We start from the raw sequence: 19,513 nt of genomic DNA, 5'->3' as shown, positions 1-19,513 counted from the left end.
ATTAGCGAGGGGGGTCATTCCCATGCACTGGTAGGTTTGGGAACGGCTACAGCTTCAAAATTCAGCTGTCTGGTTTGCATTTCCAGATTTCAGGGTGCTTCGGGTTGCACGCTTTATCCTCGCACAGCAGAAACTGAATATTTTATCTAATCAAGCTAAAGAAGGGAGGGAATGGTCATGGGGCAGTGGGAAAAACAGATATGCAGATGGGAGGCTGGGAAGAGGGCTGTGTATAAAGCATCTCTTAGAATAGCATCCACATTTAAAGATTTCTGTTCTGTTATGAAATACAGGCTGTAAGAGATATGCAGGGGCAGCATGCAGAGCTTTTAAAATCTTTCCCTTTCTGTTCTACAATCATTATATTATATACTTGATAACATCGCTTTGCAAATAAACCTGCTGCAGATTTACTAAATCATTGGAAACTGCAAGCATCAAGTGAAGATGGGGCTCAGCTGCGGCATTTTGTGGGGCCATTCACCTCTCGTACACACACATGTCCCACCCCAGCTTGTCCTCAGGTTACCAAAACGCAGCCCTGGCTGCTCGTGGGGGGTCCCTGCCGCAAGATGATTCAAAGCAGCTGAATGAATAACCTCTCGCTCTCCATTGAGTGCTCAGGGAATTAGCCCGCATCAGCCAAAGTTAGCTCGATCCCTTGCAAAACATTCCTGATTGTAAGGTCATACTGTAAAAAGTAAACAGGAGTTGTTCTCTTTGTTAATTTATTTAACATTAAACGCACAGCTGGGCTACACAAGTGCCTCTGCTGCACAACTAGAAAAACCAGAGATGATCTTTCTTTTCTAAAATATCTCAGCCAGGAGCGCTGCTGTAAAGTTTCCATGAAGAAAGCCACAAACCAGGCAAGTTTTCCCCCAGCTCTAGGAGCTAGGAGTTGAAGAGGTGCTTCACCTACTGCAGTATTCATAATGAAATTGCAAATGTTGGCAAGACCCCATTGCTATAAATAAATTCTGCCCATCTGCTGCCCCTGTAATCCTTATTATGTTTTTAGCATCCAAGAACATTGAGCAACACACGGTGTCGGAGGTAAGGTATCTAGACTGCTGGATTATTTGAGTAATCCTGGCTACAAGAGTGATGAAAAGGCCGAGCACAAAACACATCTATTAGAACAGACTGACAACCCACAGCTTGATTTCTACAATTCGGTGATTTTCAAATGACAAAATTAAGGATGTTAAAGTGCTGCCTGGCACCTTCCAAAACAAAGGAATAATTTTTTAAAATACAAACTAATAAAGTTATGACATTAGCTACAACTGTGTATTTAGGAAGTATTTAAATTTAGAAATATTTGAACTGCTGCATAGGGAATTAATTTGAATTCTTCAAAAAATGACTAATTCAGAGCTGTGCATATTTTTTCTTGCATTTGCCATGAAACTTGCCCATCTTCTAAGATTTTGTATCCCTTCTGCCATGACACTTTTGCCTTTATGCATAATTATATCTACTTGTCAAAAGCTTTGATAGATATAGTTGTTAATATTTTTCACTGCGAAATAATTTGAAACATACATTTTATTTTTCTATTATTGTGTTGATTTCAGAATTAAAATGGAGCAGGATCTGAAGATATCTAAATATTCTAAATGTATGACTACTCTTTGTTAGCCTAGGATTAGATTTAAGACCACATTTGCAACAACATGCTGTTTTTCATCCATTCAAACTGTTTCTGAATCAATTTTTCTAACAGTTAGAAAACTCCGAATTTTTAATTTGGGACTCCTGAACACATCAAAGAGCACCATTTTCTAATTATCCAAGCACAAAATCAATTATATTCTGTGTGAACATCCCTTCCCTGTAACGTATCATTTATTCAAAACACACAGGGCTGCCTTCTTTAAACTTATCCAGAACAACTGCTGCTGCATGAAAAGAGCAAATTGAAAAACTTAAAACTCAATTGCTACATGGGTGAAGCTGAAAAATATTAGGGGCAAACCTAGCCTTCAATTAAAGAATGTACAATTTGACTTCTGTGAAAGTATCTGCTTGTTTCTGAGGACAGAATTCAGCCCCTTGAATTCAATGGAACTGCAAAGCAGTATTTCAAATGCCAGTAAAAGTAAACACAAAATTCAGCAATCTCAACAACATATGTTAATTATTAGAATAACTAATTGTTGTAACAATGTTTTATGTTGTTTTGTGGATCCCACTAAGAACACAGGGCCTAAGTTAATTTTTTTTCTTGTTGAATAAAACCAACACTTACGTCAATAAAGTCCGGTACACTGGTTAAAAGGTGGACACGGGAACTTTTTTCTACACCATAGACTGCATCTGGCTGATACTAAATTTCTCTCTCCATGTGTCCATAAGAAGTATTTTATTTTATTTTTTAGTGAAATTACTTTCTTGGTCATGAAAGCTTCGAAAATCTGCTGAAAGGAGAAAAACCCTCCACTTTTAGACTTTAAGTTCTGAAATCATCTGCTGCAGAATTTTTTTTGCTGAGTTTCTGTTATACTTGATTAAAAAAATATCATGTTTCCCAGTAAGTTCAGCTAATGATAGGGAGCACTAAAAACCCTAAGCTACTTTAATACGTTTATAAGCTACAAGTAAAACCCTTCTTATCCCAAATAATGACTTTTAAAGTCCTCCATTATACTGCTGAGGGACTAAAATAAAACTCTGGCCAATGTATACATGCACTGTGCCAAGAGAGTTTTGCATATGTTTGGCAACGGTAAACTCTATTATCTGGACAAGCATCCGACCTAGCAGTTAGCTGGAAGATGAAATGTAAAATGTTACCACAGAGCTGCTAAGGTCGAGGTTTACAAAGCTGGGAGTTAAGTGCCTGACTCCCACCAAGAGTCCTTTGGGCTCGTTTGAAATTTTCACCTAAAATGTCCCCAACATTTGTTCATATGCAGAGAAGTCAGACATTTTCCACTGATGACGGTAGAGGATACAGGGGCAAACACAGCAGCTACAACTTGAATAATGGTTGTGATCGTGGACGAGATCTTATGAGGATTTTTAAACTAACTGCTGAGGTGGCATCAGGCTGAATTCAACAACTCTTGATGTACTCATTTAATCCATTCTTGGGAACCTTCCCTGGAAGAGACCTCGCAACCTCCAGGGACAATTCACTGCCTGACTCCCCTACTCTTAGAAGGCCCCTCTTAAAATCTACAGCAGCTTTCTGCTCAGTCATCCAACGCACACCAAGAAGGGTTTCTCTTGTCTTCCTGAAGCCACAGTCATGCCTTCCTTAGATCCACCCCAGCTCCTTTCTCTGCACATCTACTGTACTGCATTTGTTTGTAATGCCCAGTGCAACTGCTTTTCCTCCTAACAGCACAGCACAGCCTGTTCCTGAAGAGCTGTTGCCCACGTGGGAACCAGAGATGGTTGTTTGGAGGGATCACTGGAACTTGGCTGGTCTTACTTTCCACACGGGGATGGCCAGCTCAGTCCTTTCTCCTTTTGACCGTCCAGTGGATTTTTCACATCAGCATTTCACATCGCCCTCATCAATACTGCATCCAGGTTATGCCAGATCCAGTTTGTTGGGATTACTCTGGATTCCTGTGCTGCCTCCAGAGCACTTGTAAATCCTCTCCTCTTGGCAATAACTGCATAATTGTAATGGGTGTTTTGTTCACCCAAGTCATTAATGAAAGTGTCAGATCAACTAAAGACCGCTCCCAAGAAGGGAACCATGATGCATTTTGCCTTCTTCTCTCCAAACACTAGTATTGCAAGGACCTCTCTTCCATGTGGCTGGTTTGCTCTGTGTGCTGAACATACCACATTCTTTCCTCCATGGTTTGGAAAAAAAAAAAAAAGACACCCCCCCCCCCCCAAAAAAAAAAAAAAAAAAAGCAACTGCCCTATTTACAGTTTCAAGAAAAAAAAGGCTTGAACTCTGGTGATTCTTATTAAGAACTGCTGCTTTATAGTTCTGGGAGAGATGTCTTGCATTACTGTTTAAAATCAACTATACATCATGGTTTCTTTTCTGTTGGATTTAGACACTTTCAAATGCCAAAGGCAATGCCATAGACAACAACCCACAGTTGCAACATGAGAACAAAACCAGGTATTCTTGAATTTTGCAGTGGCCTTCATGCTTCTTCTCTCCTTTGTTGTATACTGTTATTCAGTACACATTTTACCCTGAAAACATGTCCTATATTGTGTGGAAATCCAGACTGTATATTGGGTATATTTCTGCTTTCTCTCCTGCAACACATATCTCCATAAATATTTAACTGAGGAGAGTTCAACCACTTTCAAATAAAGGACATACAGAACTAGCACATCAACCACCTAAACCCAAGGTTACAGGGAAGGGTTTTCAGAAGTTGGGCAAGTTATTGTTCCATAACATTTAAATGGTGTCCAGTTTGACGACACGCCACGGTATGTCAAGGGCTCTGAGGATTAGTGTGTGCGCAGGAACACTGCTTTACATTTTTAACTTCTGTATTGGGCCATACAAATTCACTAAGCCACACTGCAGCCATCTAACTGCAAGCGCTTCCCAAGGAAATGTACTTCATATACTGAATTTCAAGGAAATTTGTTTAAAAACTTCATTTTCAATATGTGCTAAAACTTGTCAGAAATAGCTATAGTACCAGATCGGTGCCCCCTGCAACATGCTGCAAAGCTCTGACTTGGCACAGAAGTTGTCTCACAGCTTCATAAACTTTGCGGGCAAGCTGCATGGGACTGGCAGCAGCAGGCTGCCCGTGCCTGCCTCCCCAGCGCCTTTCCTGCAACAACCCTCATCTTCTAGGCTTCAAACACCCTTATGGTGCAAAGTCCCCAGGCCGGACACTCACAGCAGTGCCCCCATAAGAAGAGGAACTGGGGTTCCCCCATATCTTCAGCGGGCAGGTGCCTGTGCCGTGCCCAAATCACCGGCGGCTCCCACCCAAGAAGTGCAGAGACCAGGGCTTGTTGGAGGCTGAGGGGCAGGGAAGCCTTTGGGGAGTGGAAAAGCAGGATAAAAGATGGTAATGCAGACCCACAGGGCTAGCAGAGGAGCTGGGACAGGGGTTAGTGTTGGCAGAAACAGGTAACGGGGTGAGCAGCTCCAGCAGCACCCAAGCTACGGGCAGCAGCACCCGCTGCTCTGCCGCGGCTCAGAGCTCCCAGCGGCGCTCCGAGCCACCCCTACAGGAGAAATGATCTGGAAAGCTCCTTGTAATTAAAGGGAAAAAATGAAAAATAAGCCTCAAAAAAAAAAAAAAAAAAAAAAAGTCAGAAACCCTTCAAAGGCTTTTTACACAAGCACAAAGGACAAATGCCCAACAGGAAAATAATCCTTGGCATACAGTACTTACTAGAAAAGATATTACAGTAATATCTCGCCATACCTTCTGCTAATGTGTTTTCCACGGGGTATTGTTAACCACTACAAAAATAATAAGTTTGAGCATATCAATATCTCACACTGCCTGGAGGCAAAGCAGTTTTCATTTGTATGTAGAAAGTAGGAAGCGTAATGTGGTAGGCAGATAATTTCTCATTTGAATAACCCGTATCTATTTCACAGTAATATAAGACAATATAAAAGCCCTTTTACAGAAGTTATGTCTTCAGTTTGTAGACAAGAAAATGACATATAACTGCAGAAATGCTAAAGTACTAAGAAGGATTTTTACTTCAAAGTAGTTTCATTTGTGCTCAGAGAAAGGATTGTCATTTGTGGGAAAAAATATTACCACTCACCTTTTTATTTATTATATATTATTATATATTATGTTATATATTATATATTAGTCTAATGATATATTTTAAAATTTCAATGAAAAAATTTATTAGTAAATTAAGTCTCTAATTTAAGTCCCTAATGAAGTCTCTAGAGCTGCAGTCAGCTCTCCTAATGAGAGCAGTACGGGCTACAGAAATCACATGTAAATCTGAGCTCTCCTGATTGCACCCTAGGCCAGCCGAAAAGCAACAGCCTGCGACTAAAAGTCACACCAGAGCACTGCAATTGCTTTGTAATTATTCTAGTGTCACCTCCTCCTCCAGAAGCTGTCTGAATGCTGCGTGGCACTGAGCACCGCAGCACCAGGGTGCCCAAGGAGGAACGCTGCAAGAACTCTCATCTGAAGCAGCCAACATAATTTACTTTACCACTGATATTTCCTTTCCTACTTAAAGGAGGAAATCTAAAGGAATAAGAGGGGTTCTCAGTTATTTATTATTCAGAATTCTGAATAGAAAAGCAGAACCTCTGTGGGTTTCCTAAAATAAATATCACTCAGGTATAAACTCAGGCCTATTTTATAGTTTCCCAGTTTACAGTTTTTAAAACACGTATGTTAGAAATTCCTATTGTTTACACACCCGCACTCATTACTGACATATATAGAGTACATATATACACCAACCTTAGGAAACACACTGACACACACAGACCTAGCTCAGCTGTTACTGAAGCGAGCTGCAAAGCCCTTCCTGATTTCGGTGCAACCAGAGCAATGCTTCTGTGTCCCCTCTTGGTTATGTTCAATTTAAACAAAACATCAAAGAATGCCCTCTTTTCATGAGCTCTTTGAAATCAGACTGCAATACTAGGCCCTAATGTTCGTACTGTTACATGCAAGTAACACGCAGCACAGTTTGGCCTGGAAGCTCTCATTATCTGTTTTGCACTGAACGTTGTTTGCCTTTTCTTTAACGCGTCCAAATTTCTGTGCTAAAGAAATTTTAATGCGAATCTTTTAATGTGAATCTTTATTTATTTTTCTTCCATTAAAAAGCAACAGTTGGTATGAATCAGACTTGAGTGTGTTCCTTCTGGCAGAAAACAGCCTGTGCCAGAAGTGCTGGAACTCTCTGGCTTTGAGAAGTTTAATTTGTTTTCTTGAATAATAAACTGCCATTCAATCAACCCTCTGAAACAAAACATAAAACAGTGCTTAAATCTTGAACGAGGACCAAAAGAGCTTTCCACAAAGGAAACAAAATCGGGGTAGGCATCTTATATTAAATAACGTCAGTTATTGTATTCTCCCTTTTTGTCTGCCTTCAGCATTAATTAGGAGTAACTGACAGTCAATGTGCTTCGAGCGCTGCACGGTAAAATTGATTAGTAGACTCGAATGGAAAATAGGAATCAGTTTTTGATGAAAAATATCAGGTTCCAGAGCACCGCATGTGGCAGTTGTGAGGAAAGGAAAAGTGTGAAGATATTAACCCGTCCACTAACCTCAGCTGGTCATTTGCCCAGCTCTGCTGACAAAACTGTCAATACAAACGGACAGCCTCTGCTCTTTGGTTAAGCAGGGCATTATTCCCATTAGTTCTTGCGTGCTGGTTTTGTCTATTTTTACTTTACTGCATGTGCTCTGCTTGGTAGCTGCAGTCTGTGTGACTAATCAGCCTGTATGACTAAGGTAAAACAGGTTTTAATTCATTCTGCTGGCCTGCACATGAGGCGTTACACCTCATGCTTACTGATCTATCTTTTAATCTCATAACACTCAGGGGCTTGGACTCAGTTTTATTTCCAGTCTGAAAAGATGCCCAAGAAAGTTGCGATCGCTACTCGCTAAATATATAAGTAAATAAATAAATAATTGTGCTGCTTTTCATTAAAATTATCTTATTCATCTCCAAGCTTTTATTTTTTAAAATAAAAGCTGTCTTGATGTATGACGTAGCAATTAAAAAAATAATAATAACGCCATTAACAATATAGCTCTGGTTCTTTCTCTCTTCTTTCTAATCCAAGGAACTCTGTCCGCGAGCTAATGAACACATTCCCAAATTCAACCATCTTTGGAATATTTTGGTGTTTTGACTTCCTTTAGCTTTTGGAAATAAATTCTGCCCGCTGGTTGTAAATGACATTAACGTAATTCTGCTTTTTGTCTACTCGCAGTGACTTTGAGGCTTATTACAGGGTGGTTAACCATGGAAAATCAATAGGATCCAATTCAGCATGGAATGTCTTTTAAAGGATAAAAGCGTGTTACGAAAAGCTAAGCAGTACGAGCTACTGCACGAAACAGATCAAATCATTAATTTGAAATCAAAGTTAGCCGTCGCAGCCAGAGCTACGTACGCCTGCCTGTTTCGCTTTGTTACGGAAGGCGCCGTGCTTTAAAAGTGAGTTTTAAAGGTGACCACGAGCCCATGCTCGGCTTGGCAAATTAGCGTACATCTTACCTTTCTGCGACATGTAAGGCTGCGGGCAGCAGCGTGCGGGTGCGGAGGAAGCGGGGCCGGGAGCCGATGTCCGCGTTACGCACATGCCTCCCAATAACATCCCATTGACATTCTACCTGTTCCCTGCGCGCCGTCTAGTTACAAGCTTCCTTCCAGAAAGTCACAACTTTAGGAATGAAGAAAAAAAAAAAAAAAAAAAGGAAAAGGGAAAGCCAACCCAGCCCAAATGGAGGACTGGAAGGCAGTCACGTGGCTGCCGGGAACCATTCTTGTTGCATTACACGCAGCAAGTGTGGATGGCAAACAATATCAGTTGATGTTTATGCCATATGGTCTCGGTCTCTCCACATTTCAGCACCAAAATCCTGCTTCAGCACAGTGTAAAGCCATGGGATCCTACTGGGGAGAGGGTCACAGTCTAATTAGGCGAACTGCGGAAAAAATGAGCTACGCTAACGAACAGTGAGAGGGACTGGCTGCTACAGCACAAGCCCTTGCTCCGGAAAGCAATGAGCGTTATCCAGACAAAGTTTTAACAAGAAATTGCAATTTCTAAAAATGCACACTCAATACTTTGTGTTTTAACCCCTGAGCAATTTGTGAGGAGACTTGCTGCCTCCCAAGGGCAGCGGAGGCTTTGAGGAAAGGCAGTGCTGGTCTTTGGGATAATGTTATTGCTAAAATCAGCTATCTGCCTTCTCGGAAACAGCCAGCAGAAACTCGGTAAAGGAAATTCATGGCCGAGTGCTAATCCGCTGCCCCCAGCACACACGAAGGCTGACCTGTGCCACACGCTCCGTTGCGATCAAAGCCGGGCGAGAGGCAGCGCCGGACCTCACAGCCTTCCTGCGGGGCTGGGCTCAGCCGGTCCCTCCCCGCTGCCGTCCCTGCCACGTTAAACCAAAAGCTTTTCAAGAACGAGTTTTGCACCTTCCTAAACCTAAATATCTCATAGTTGACTTCCGGATGTCAAAATTATTGACCTTTCCCGTATTTCACGTTATTCAAGGATTAACAGAAAATGCAAAGATTGGATACAAAAAGCGCTATTGTTCTGCCTCTGCTTATATCACACCACAGCACACACTTAATTAAGAAGCTAGAGGTGCGTACCCCTGTAGACAGTCAGGCCTTCTCTTTACAGCTGTTTAGCTGGCCACTCAACTAACCTGGGACACGGCAAAAGCTTATTGAACTGGCTTGGAGCAATTAATAGCATTAGTCTTGGGAATATTTAACAATAGCAGGGGCTTTGTGTACGTGACACGGTCCTACAGAAGAAACCACTGCAGTACTTCACACTTGGATATACTTTGAATACTTCACATGATGGGACAAAGGGGAGCCCTCAGGGGTCTCCGTCCAGGCTTTCTAATTTCCTTTCTGTCCTTCCTTCCTCCTTCAGGTGCCACGTCAGAGCGCTCTCCCCACCTCTCCAAAGGAGAAAACTGCTGTACAAGTCTCTGGCCCTTCTCCAAAAGAAAAAGCCATGTCTTTAAGAGATGGCAAAGCCTGTGACTGAAAGGGGGAAGGCACTTAACAGGTGGTCCAAGGGTGTTCCTTCCCACATGCGACTCCCATCAGGAAGCAGCGGAAAATTCGAGGGAAGGAGAAGGAATTAGCAAAACCTGTGGGGCTTTTCTAAAGCCTGCTGCATCTCCCCTCTGCAACAGGCGCCCTCACGCTGTCCTCTGCATCTGTGTTACATTAAACAGAATGAGGAAACACAAACCAACTCGCACTCGAAGCTGAACTCTCCATTTCACGCAAACCGCAGGACAGCCACGTGAAACACATATGGCAAACTCAGCCTGGGAACGGCGGCAAGACCTTTCCGGCCGGGCGCAGAGCTAATCCTTGCAGTGCCTGCATATGGCTCAGCACCGGGCCCTGCCCGGGTCAGCAGGAGGGCCTGCGTGTTTTCCACCCAGCCAGGGCAGCGAACAACAAAGGGGAGCGAGGCGAGTAACATGGGCAACTTGATTTCAGAAAACGCTGCCTAGCATGCAGGCTGCATGCTCTCTGATCTCTCCAGAGAGGGAGAAGATTCACTCTCTCCTCTCTGTTAGTTCTCCCCAACCTGCATTTTCGTCTGTCATCGGGTACTTGTGTTTCGCTTCACACCCAGGGAAAGAACTTGCCCCAGACCAACAATGTTCCAGGCAATCGGGCAAATCTCATTCCTGTGGCGTGCCCTTGCCCCCTCTATCTGCTGAGCTGGGAGAAAAAAAAATTAATAATAATAATAATAATAAAAAACTATAAATTTATTCTGGTCTTTCCTCTACAGAAAGACCAGAATAAATTAGGCAACATGCATTATAATGCGCCCTTCCAGTCCCTTTGCTACCTTAACTAAAAGCAACCAAAAATAAACGTTACTTGTGGAAGTAAATCCCATTGAGAGAGAAATGTGAGACTGTAAAGTCCCTCAGCTGGTTACGTTTCAGCTGGGAGCCTCTCCATTGTTCTCGGATAGAACAACGTGCTGGCCTCGATGCCCGCAGTGTGGGCACACGCACGGGCTCCCACCTGCCTGACACCCTCTGGTAAGGTGACAGCATCCTTCCAGGCGCTGGGGAGACTTAGAAAGGCTCACTGACTGCCTTGAACATTGGTGGAGGTATGAAAAATAAATAAATACAATCATTCAGACCATTTGTGTCATGAAAAAAAAAGGCAAGAATGAAGTAATGCAGCTGAGAACAAATTCTAGCTGAGCAGATGGCACACATAGTGAGAAACCATCAAGTCAAAGGCAATAATACATCTGATGGAGAGCTGTGAGCACTGCAGTGCAGCTTTTCAGGAAATTTTGCTCTCTAACACCCTACTTAAGGGGTTGTTTTTGGCACAGCTTTCTAACTCAGAGGTCAACCTCTTCATATAAATTCCTTAGCATAATCTCTGGACTCTGCTATCTTAATGCATTTAAAAATCTCTCTCTCTTTTTTTTTTTTTTTTTTTTTTTTAAATTGAGCACACACACATGGAAGAATCAAATTCTGCCCTTGTCTATGGAGTTTCTGGATCGCGATATTAACGTTACAGAAACCCATCAGTATGTCATTTGGAAAACATTCTGAAAAGTCAGATGCATTGATGCAAGCCAAGCAGGGTTGTGACGGATCGATTTGAATATTTAAACAGCAGAATTCAAAAAAATATTGTACAGAGAACTCCAGATATGGGAGCATCCCCACTCAGAGAAGATTACTGAACAAACAACCCTTCCTGAAGCCTGTATGTGGCATGAGCCTGCAAACCTCCTGGCATAAATTGCCACCTCCAGGTGGGGTAGGAGGCAGCTTCTATCTGGACTCCACACGATCGCGCTTTGTAGCCCTGCTTTCTGTCACAGCCCAAGGAATGGGGTGCTGGCAAACAGAACTGCGGTTGGATCCCCTGTAAGAATTTCTAACAATCAAATAAGTTCTTCTAAATGAGCTTGTTAAATCCATCCCAAGTTTTAAAATTAAATATTAACGGAGCGGTATTTTCTTCCCTCAAGGAAGAAGACAAAGAAACAGTCTTCGTATTTCATGCAGAAAATTTCACATATATTTTTTTTGTTTTTACCAGTTACACTCCTCCTAAGCTCCTACTGTTCTCCATATAGCAATATTTGAAAAAGGTGATTAAAAAGCCAACCCAGCTATGATCGTTTTTTGCAGCAAGCATCACAGCCCGATTTGTTCAGGACAGCAAACTGGCTTCCTTAACAGGACTGGAAACAGGCTTCATGCACAGCTTGAGACAGACAGAAACACTGAAGGTCTGTCTTCTCATCTTATCTACTAAGGACTGAAAATACCCCACAGAAGTACTGCGACTCCAAAATTTTTGGGTGCTTGGACATCAACATTTTTGAAGGACCACAAGCAAAGCCACCCGAAATTCAGAAATACTTTTCAAAATGACCAAGAAACCAAACAAACCTTGTCATGGTCTTCTATGTTTATGGGTGCGACTGCTGTTGGGTAGATAGTAAAACAGGCCCGTATCAGAATTGTGAACTTATTTTTAAGTTAGTTGCTTGAACGTCTGCAAAGAGGAAAGCTTCAGAGACTGGCAACATCAGATAACTGCTGATAAAAACTATCCAGGCTGCAGCGTGTTGCTGCTGCCAGGGTCAGCCACTGCTCTCTGGCCTCAGAGCTGTAAAATCCAGTTTTGTGAGGGTCGAGGCACCCCCTAAGTGTAACTGGATGAGACATCTGCGTCGTCCTGCACTTCTAAGGGCTTGCTCCCATGTGCAGGCAGAGGATAGTTACCTGCTTTTATGCTCTTTTTCCTTCATGTTCTTTTTCCTTCTTTTCTCTCATTCCTACAGCTTTTTGTACTGCAGCCCATGGCGAGTGCAATGGTTCATTATCACACAGGGAAACAATCCTCTAGGGATGAGCATGGCTCAGCACACGAGATTACCAGAGCCCAGCCCTTCGGTAGCTCTGTAGGGCGTGCAGAGCTACGCTAAAAAGGTCTTTTCCTGTCTTGTATGTCCGTGTCGGCGGGTGCGATGGAGACAGCCAGTCCCGAGTGCCATCTGCCACCCTACATGTGAGCATCACATTCTGCTGCCCCTCCACATGCCTGGCTGGATTAGCTGATGTCAACAAGATAGTGTCACCCTTCCCTACAAGGGCACGCGCAGGGCCGCCAGCTCCGTATGCACCGAAGCCGGGGGGGGAGACTGGGGGCACGGGACGGGCACAGCACACGCTTCGGGTCTTAGGAGGCAATGCCAACCAACTTCTGACTTGAACCAGGATCTGGGAACCGGGCCAGCACCTTCCCCTGGGGCAGAGCAGTCAGACGCAGTGAGAGTCATGGATAAAAACCTGTTGCGAGCAAGGTGAATGAAGGCCCAGCGCTGCGTGCTGCTGGCCTTTGTGGCTCTTCGTTTCCCATTCTCTCCAGGCTTTGCACAGCTGGTGGGGTGAATGCTGTGGCTCTTGAACTTCAGAAAGCAATGCTGGAAAGGAAAGGCTCAAACACCTGCCCAGCATGGAGCATCTCGAGTTCTGTATGTGGTGCATTTATCACAGGCACCACAGAGGCAGTAGGGAACAAAACCAGACTGTAACGGGTGCTTCTCCTGTCCTGGGAACAGCACCATCCTGCTGGGGAAGCTGCTGGCCTGGGGCATGAGCGAGGACATGCTGACAGCCCTCCTGATCCAAGGAGGGAAGAGGACAAAGAGCACCAGGTCTACAAACAGACCACACAGCGAGAGAAATGAGGTCGTGGAAATGAAGCCAAAGACAGGCTCAAAGCTGCTCAGAGGTGGTAAGTCTGAGGCTGAGCAGAAAGTGAAAACACCAGCTAGAATGCAAGCAGGATGACCGGTTAGAATGTGTGTTCTTCCTCCTGAAATGCCTACCTTAAGGAAAAAAAATAAAATAAAATAAAATTTTAAAAAATCACATAAAGTGGCGGAATATAAAGGCAAAATGCTGCATGAAAATCACAAGAATAAGGCTGAGGCTTACATATCCATACTAACACATAAGATGAGCCATTTTAATAACATCCCTACCCTGCTTCTGCCCAGGAAAACATGCTGATACAGGCTGGGAAATCTGAGCAGCAGCTCATGTGATGCAGACTTCTGACATTCCCCCAGACGTGACTAAGCTTAAACAAGTGGCATTATCTGGTGCGCCTGAAAGCAAGACAGGAACAACATGATCGTGCAGCTTTTTTTGGTACCACACAAAATGTTCCTGTCTGGATGGGGTTTGGGAAGTAAAGGATATTAGGGACAAGTCAAAATTTGCCTGTGGTTTTCATGATCTTGCCAGTCTGAACATAGAACGAAAGTGCTGAGAGTTACCATGAACGTAGAGAACAGCAGATCCATGAAAATGTCTATAATTGAGCTGACATGATACACCACCACAAAAATAACCATTACAGAAAATACAAACGTAGCTAGAAATAGAGCCTGGAGGGGCCACTCCTAGCCAATTTGGAAACTTTTACATCATTGCAAATATAGTGATTCTTAAAGTCTGCTGCCTCTGGATGGAGAATTAAACTGTTGGTCATCACAAGTACTATTTTCAGTCATAAAGCTGTACACAAAAGCAAAATGAATACAAAGTTGTGATGTGAAGCTCAGATGCTGTGGCTCTGATGTGCGTGCAGAGCTCAGGAACAGCGAGCTCAAGCAGCCCCTGTGCGAGCACAAGCTAAAGGCTCACAGTGCAACGCACACAGCTCCTGCACAGCAGTTTCTCTTATCCTTAGTTAGTTTTGTACTCCACTCACAGGGGCTGAAAAGAAAAGAAAAGAAAAGAAAAGAAAAGAAAAGAAAAGAAAAGAAAAGAAAAGAAAAGAAAAGAAAAGAAAAGAAAAGAAAAGAAAAGAAAAGAAAAGAAAAGAAAAGAAAAGAAAAGAAAAGAGAAGACAAGAGAAGACAAGAGAAGACAAGAGAAGACAAGAGAAGACAAGAGAAGAGAAGAGAAGAGAAGAGAAGAGAAGAGAAGAGAAGAGAAGAGAAGAGAAGAGAAGAGAAGAGAAGAGAAGAGAAGAGAAGAGAAGAGAAGAGAAGAGAAGAGAAGAGAAGAGAAGAGAAGAGAAGAGAAGAGAAGAGAAGAGAAGAGAAGAGAAGAGAAGAGAAGAGAAGAGAAGAGAAGAGAAGAGAAGAGAAGAGAAGAGAAGAGAAGAAAAGAAAAGAAACCCTTGAGATGACAAATGAAGACTTCTGCTTTTAAATAAATTTATCCAAAGGTCACCACCTAAAAACAGAAGGTCGGGTCTAAGCTCTGAGAATCAGAATAATTCATTTAACAACAAAGCAATGCCACCAGCTGACTCTTTACTGACAATCCCTTCAAAAAAACTCAGTTGTTTCATTACTAACTGCAGTGGTAATAACTATATTCCCAAAGGCTGATTGCTTTGTTACTGGTGTCTTTATCTAAATATATATATATATATATATGTATATATATATAAAACATACGTCTGGCCTTAAAGAAAGCCTCTTCAAATACAAACTGATTCATCTTTCCATATAAAGACACTTAAACTTATCATTTCAAATCTTTCTTATCATTTAGCTCAGCAATTAATTGAGATGCTCGCTGGCTGATACTGCCACCCAATGGCTTTTTGGTTACTAACAGCTGGAAGAAGAAGAAAAAAAAAGAACAAAAAAGAAAAGGAACCAAAAAAAAAAAAAAAAAAAAAGCAGATGCTTGTTATTACTGTGGAACCAGTTCTGCCTCTGCTTTGGGAACAGAAAGTGCCTGGGCAGGGCACTTCCACTAAAAAAGACCTTATGAAAAATGAATATATATGAAACATTAAAATAGTCATTTGAGGAAGATGGAAAAGTGGGAAGTTCTCAGAATTCCACCTGAATGTTTGCTCCAGCACCTCAAACAAGAAATACAGGCGAGAGACCAACTGGGTGCAGCCGCTTGCTGCTGCAGGCTGGGCACATCCACGTGCTGCTGGGGATGTCCAGGGCCAAGCAGCAGCCTTCTCCTCCTCCCTGGGCTGACCAGCAAGCAGAGCTGCCAACAGGCAATTTTCTTCCTGACATTCAAGAACCAACCAGGATTTTCAGATGGAGAACCCAAGCACTCAGTCTGCCCAGCAGGAACACATTTATTTGCAGGTGTGGTGACAGGCCCCGGTACTGCATATGGGAAGCTGGGGGGCTAATGCCACCCCAAAACTGCCGGGAGGATGTATGCCTGGCTCAGCTCAGCGTTACCTGGTATACAGAAAATGCTGGCTGGCCCTCAGGAGGATTAGTGAGGGAGAGGGATCAAACAGGTTATCTTGCAGCCTCTGAAAATGTATCTGTGTAGAGAAATCAAAAAGGTCCTCAAGAAGAGAAGGAAAGGAGTTAAGACAAAGACCAAGAAATACAAAAAATTGTCTCCATCTGTGCACTCAAATCCACATGAGAGATTTCTCTGCCCAGGATTAGTGCCTATGATGTAGCTCTGTCACATGGATGCAATTACCTTTCTGCACAAGTTGGTTAGAGGTAAATTAAGTACTTAGAGGCTGAAAACACTAGCTCTGCTTCCAAGGACTTTATCACCAAGCCAAGAGTTCCCACCGGGAGTGCTTACAACAGCAGGAGGAAGGAAAAGGAGGTGCTTCCTGCAGAGGTGGGACCCTGAGCCCAGGGCACCCTGTGTCCTCCCAGCACAGCGGCTCCGTGCCGGGACCCAGCCTCCCAGCACGTGCTGGAGCCGTCTTTAGCCATGTCCCAGTGCCCGGGGGACACCACGTGTAACACACCCATGGTGGAGAAAGCACAGTGCAAGGAAGGAGCTGGGTTTGTCACATCCAGCCTGGCACAGGCTCACGGGTTTGTGTAACAAGGGTGTTGCCCTTCTCATTTCCCTTTCCAGTCCCAAGCAGCCCTAAAAACATCTCCCTGCCTTTGGTCGAGACAGCCCTCATTGCATGGGCACTATTTCTGCTGGAGCTGGGGAGGGTACCAGGGTTGCACCCACCAGCACAAACCCCCAAAACCGGCCTTAAACCACTCCTGATTCAGCCAAACACCAGCTCCATCAGCAGCGTGGGCCAAAACCCAAGAGTTGTGCTGAAACCTGCAGGGAGCAGGACTGCAGCAAGGAAAGCAACAAATTCATTTTTTCTTCAAAAGGTCACAGAGGGTGGTAGAAATATGATGCTGCATTATTACGTATGCTACACGGCCCCACTGATTTTTTGCTTTAATTCACAAATAATTTAATTCACAAAGCAGTGTACTGTGTGGTAACCTATTCTTTTTGTCCCTTTGTTGCTAGCAAACAAACAGATCCTGCTTTACTTTCTCAGTCTGCTCTCGATGAAAAGGTCATGATGAAAAGCATTTTCATGGGCATTTGATATGTCAGAAGCAGTGTTAAAATAAGTCCCTTCAATATAGCAGCAATTTACTTTCCACATAGAAAGTGTAAAAAATTACAAATTTCTGTAATACAAAATTGCAAAGTAAAAAATTGCAAATTTCTGTAATAGGAATTAAAAAAAAAAAAAAAAAAAAAAAAGCTAAAAAATGCTGATTTTCCTTTTAGAAAAGTTTTGTAAATGTTTTGTTCTGTATGCAGAGCAGTGTAAGACATCCACAAAGAAAACACCAAGACAACAGAGCCACGACTGGTTTCTGCTGGCTGTGCACGCAAGGCATCTTTCTCCGCAGACAATTACTACGTGAATGGGGATGGAACAACCACTAGATGGGGATGTCCAACTTCAGAATATTACAAACCCAGTAGGAGACTTATGGTCACCCTGTGCAATAAAACTTTCTCAAACTCTTAAAACCAAACAAAAATAAAAATAAAAAATAAAACCATTCCTGCATTCTCTCCATCTTCCTCTCTGCCAAGGTAAGGACAGATGAATTGACTCATGAGGCCCTAGGCAACCTGATCCGGTGGTTGGCATCCCTGCCCACAGCAGGGGGTTGGAACTCGATGATCTTTAAGGTCCCTTCCAACCCAAGGCATTCTATGATTCTATGAAAACAGGTAGAAAATGATATCAGGTCAATGTATGTATTCCTAAACTGAGATTAAAGTAGTTTCAATAAATATACAGAGAAGACAAAATGCTGCTGCATCTCCCCTGACCTCCTCGCAGTTTCTCATACTTCTGACCATCTATCTCCCTTCTCTGACAAGGCATCTTTTGGGCCTTCCCTTGATTTTGGTCTTCCTCCCATCTGTCTGCCCTCTTCTCTACCTTGCCATCCTTACGCATCCTCTCCTTTCCCATCTAGCATCTGGCTGTCACATTTTGCTACTTCTCTATCCACAGCCTTTTCCTTTCAAGCATCAGCTAGAACTTAATGCACATCACCTATCTTAATCAATGGGACACCCATCCCTTCACACCACTTTTTTGGCCCCAACCCCTTCAACCCATAACAGAGTTGCGGCACATATGTCCCCCCTCTTCTAATAGTTGAGTATTTCTCAAGGCGTGAAGGATATGATCTCAGTCCTCACCTTCAGACCCTTCACAGCACTGATAACACTCTTTTCTTTCTCACTTTATCAGCTTTGGATTCCACCCGCTCCTCACGAGTGCATTGAAATTCAAGGACCCTTTTCCCTCCATCTCAAATCCCCTCAACTAATATTTCCCTTCTCCCCAGTGTCAGAAAGCAAATGGCCAAGTAATCATGAATGGAGAAGTAGAGCTGTGGGGAACCACTCCGAGATACTCAAAGATATTTCAGACATCATTTCAAAATTGTAGCATATATCAAGAGAAGGATGCGCATGAAGTCAAGCTCCTCCCGTGTGCTCACCTTTACATACTGGTGGCCTCAGCTTGTAACTGCAAGAGAATTTGATTACAGCTTCCAGGCAATGCAGACAATCTCATGCAGGAATGATACCATCTGAACATGATTACTTGCTTTAAAAGAGCACATGGGAAGCTCTTAAGTGTACAAAAAGCTGTTTTGAACAAATCCACAGCAGACACCTGGGGAACCCTGTAAAGAGTTGCAAACAAAACTCATTTTATTGCCTTGAAATCAGCAGTACATCTCCTTTTAAAATGTCAATGAATATAAGAGTAAAAAATAGTTAACAAAAGTAAGAAAAAAATGGTTATAAAGGTTTCTCTAGGCTTAATGTGCAAAATCTAGGATTTATTTCTAAAGCTGCGTTTCAGTTAAAAGTTAATGTCCAATATGTTTCGTCATGGCTTTCAACTAGAAAATGAAAGTAAATACAGAAAGCCCCGCAGGCTGAATTCTTGCCCTACCACTTGTCTTGGCCAAAGATGAAATACTTATTGATCTCAGCAGTACAGGCTCAGCCTCTGCTGGGAATTTGCTGTAACAGATCTGAGATCTGAGGAGACGCCACCGATGCTCACACAGGAGGCTCAGTGCATTTACAGTACCAAATTTAGTCCAAAATTTGCACATGAACGAGTGCAGAGTGATAGACTAAAACCAACTAAAGCTGTCATGATTCTTTGAGAATTACATGGAACTAATTCAGGTGTATCTTCTGATTTATGATTAAGATACATTTAAAATATATGTACATAGAGAAAGACTTCCTCATTTTAATTGACTTCTCAAGTATATGCTCAAAATAAACTGCAGGACAAGGTCACTATAGACTGCTGAAGACCCAAGGAGGGTGCTTACTTTGCTCCCCTTGCTTGTTTTCAGCTACAGGTACCGTGTGCAGTCAAAGAGCTCCCACACCTCCCGAGCTGCAGGATCTGGTAAACCTCAGACAGGCTCATTGCAGCCCCTCTTGTGCTGTGTCTCTGACTCTAAAAGGGCATTTCACCATTTGCACCGGCATCCTGTGCA

The 19,513-nt window shown here is 43.0% G+C and overlaps 1 protein-coding gene across 7 annotated transcripts in view; it reads right to left on the bottom strand.

The window, feature by feature from the left end:
• Positions 1-19,513, bottom strand: part of RBM20 (RNA binding motif protein 20) — a 104,362-nt gene that overhangs the window by 30,933 nt on the left and 53,916 nt on the right. Inside the window, exon 2 of one of the 7 annotated variants that reach the window (XM_084526339.1) lies at positions 18,485-18,673. The exons of the other annotated variants lie outside the window; for them this stretch is intronic. The gene's annotated coding sequence lies outside the window, so the exon portion shown is untranslated. The remainder of the gene's footprint in view (positions 1-18,484; positions 18,674-19,513) is intronic. 7 annotated transcript variants of the gene reach the window in all.

Source organism: Aythya ferina (assembly GCF_964211825.1).
Source record: "Aythya ferina genome assembly, chromosome: 7".
NCBI lineage: Eukaryota > Metazoa > Chordata > Aves > Anseriformes > Anatidae > Aythya > Aythya ferina.
This window is presented reverse-complemented; position numbering and strand designations above follow the sequence as displayed.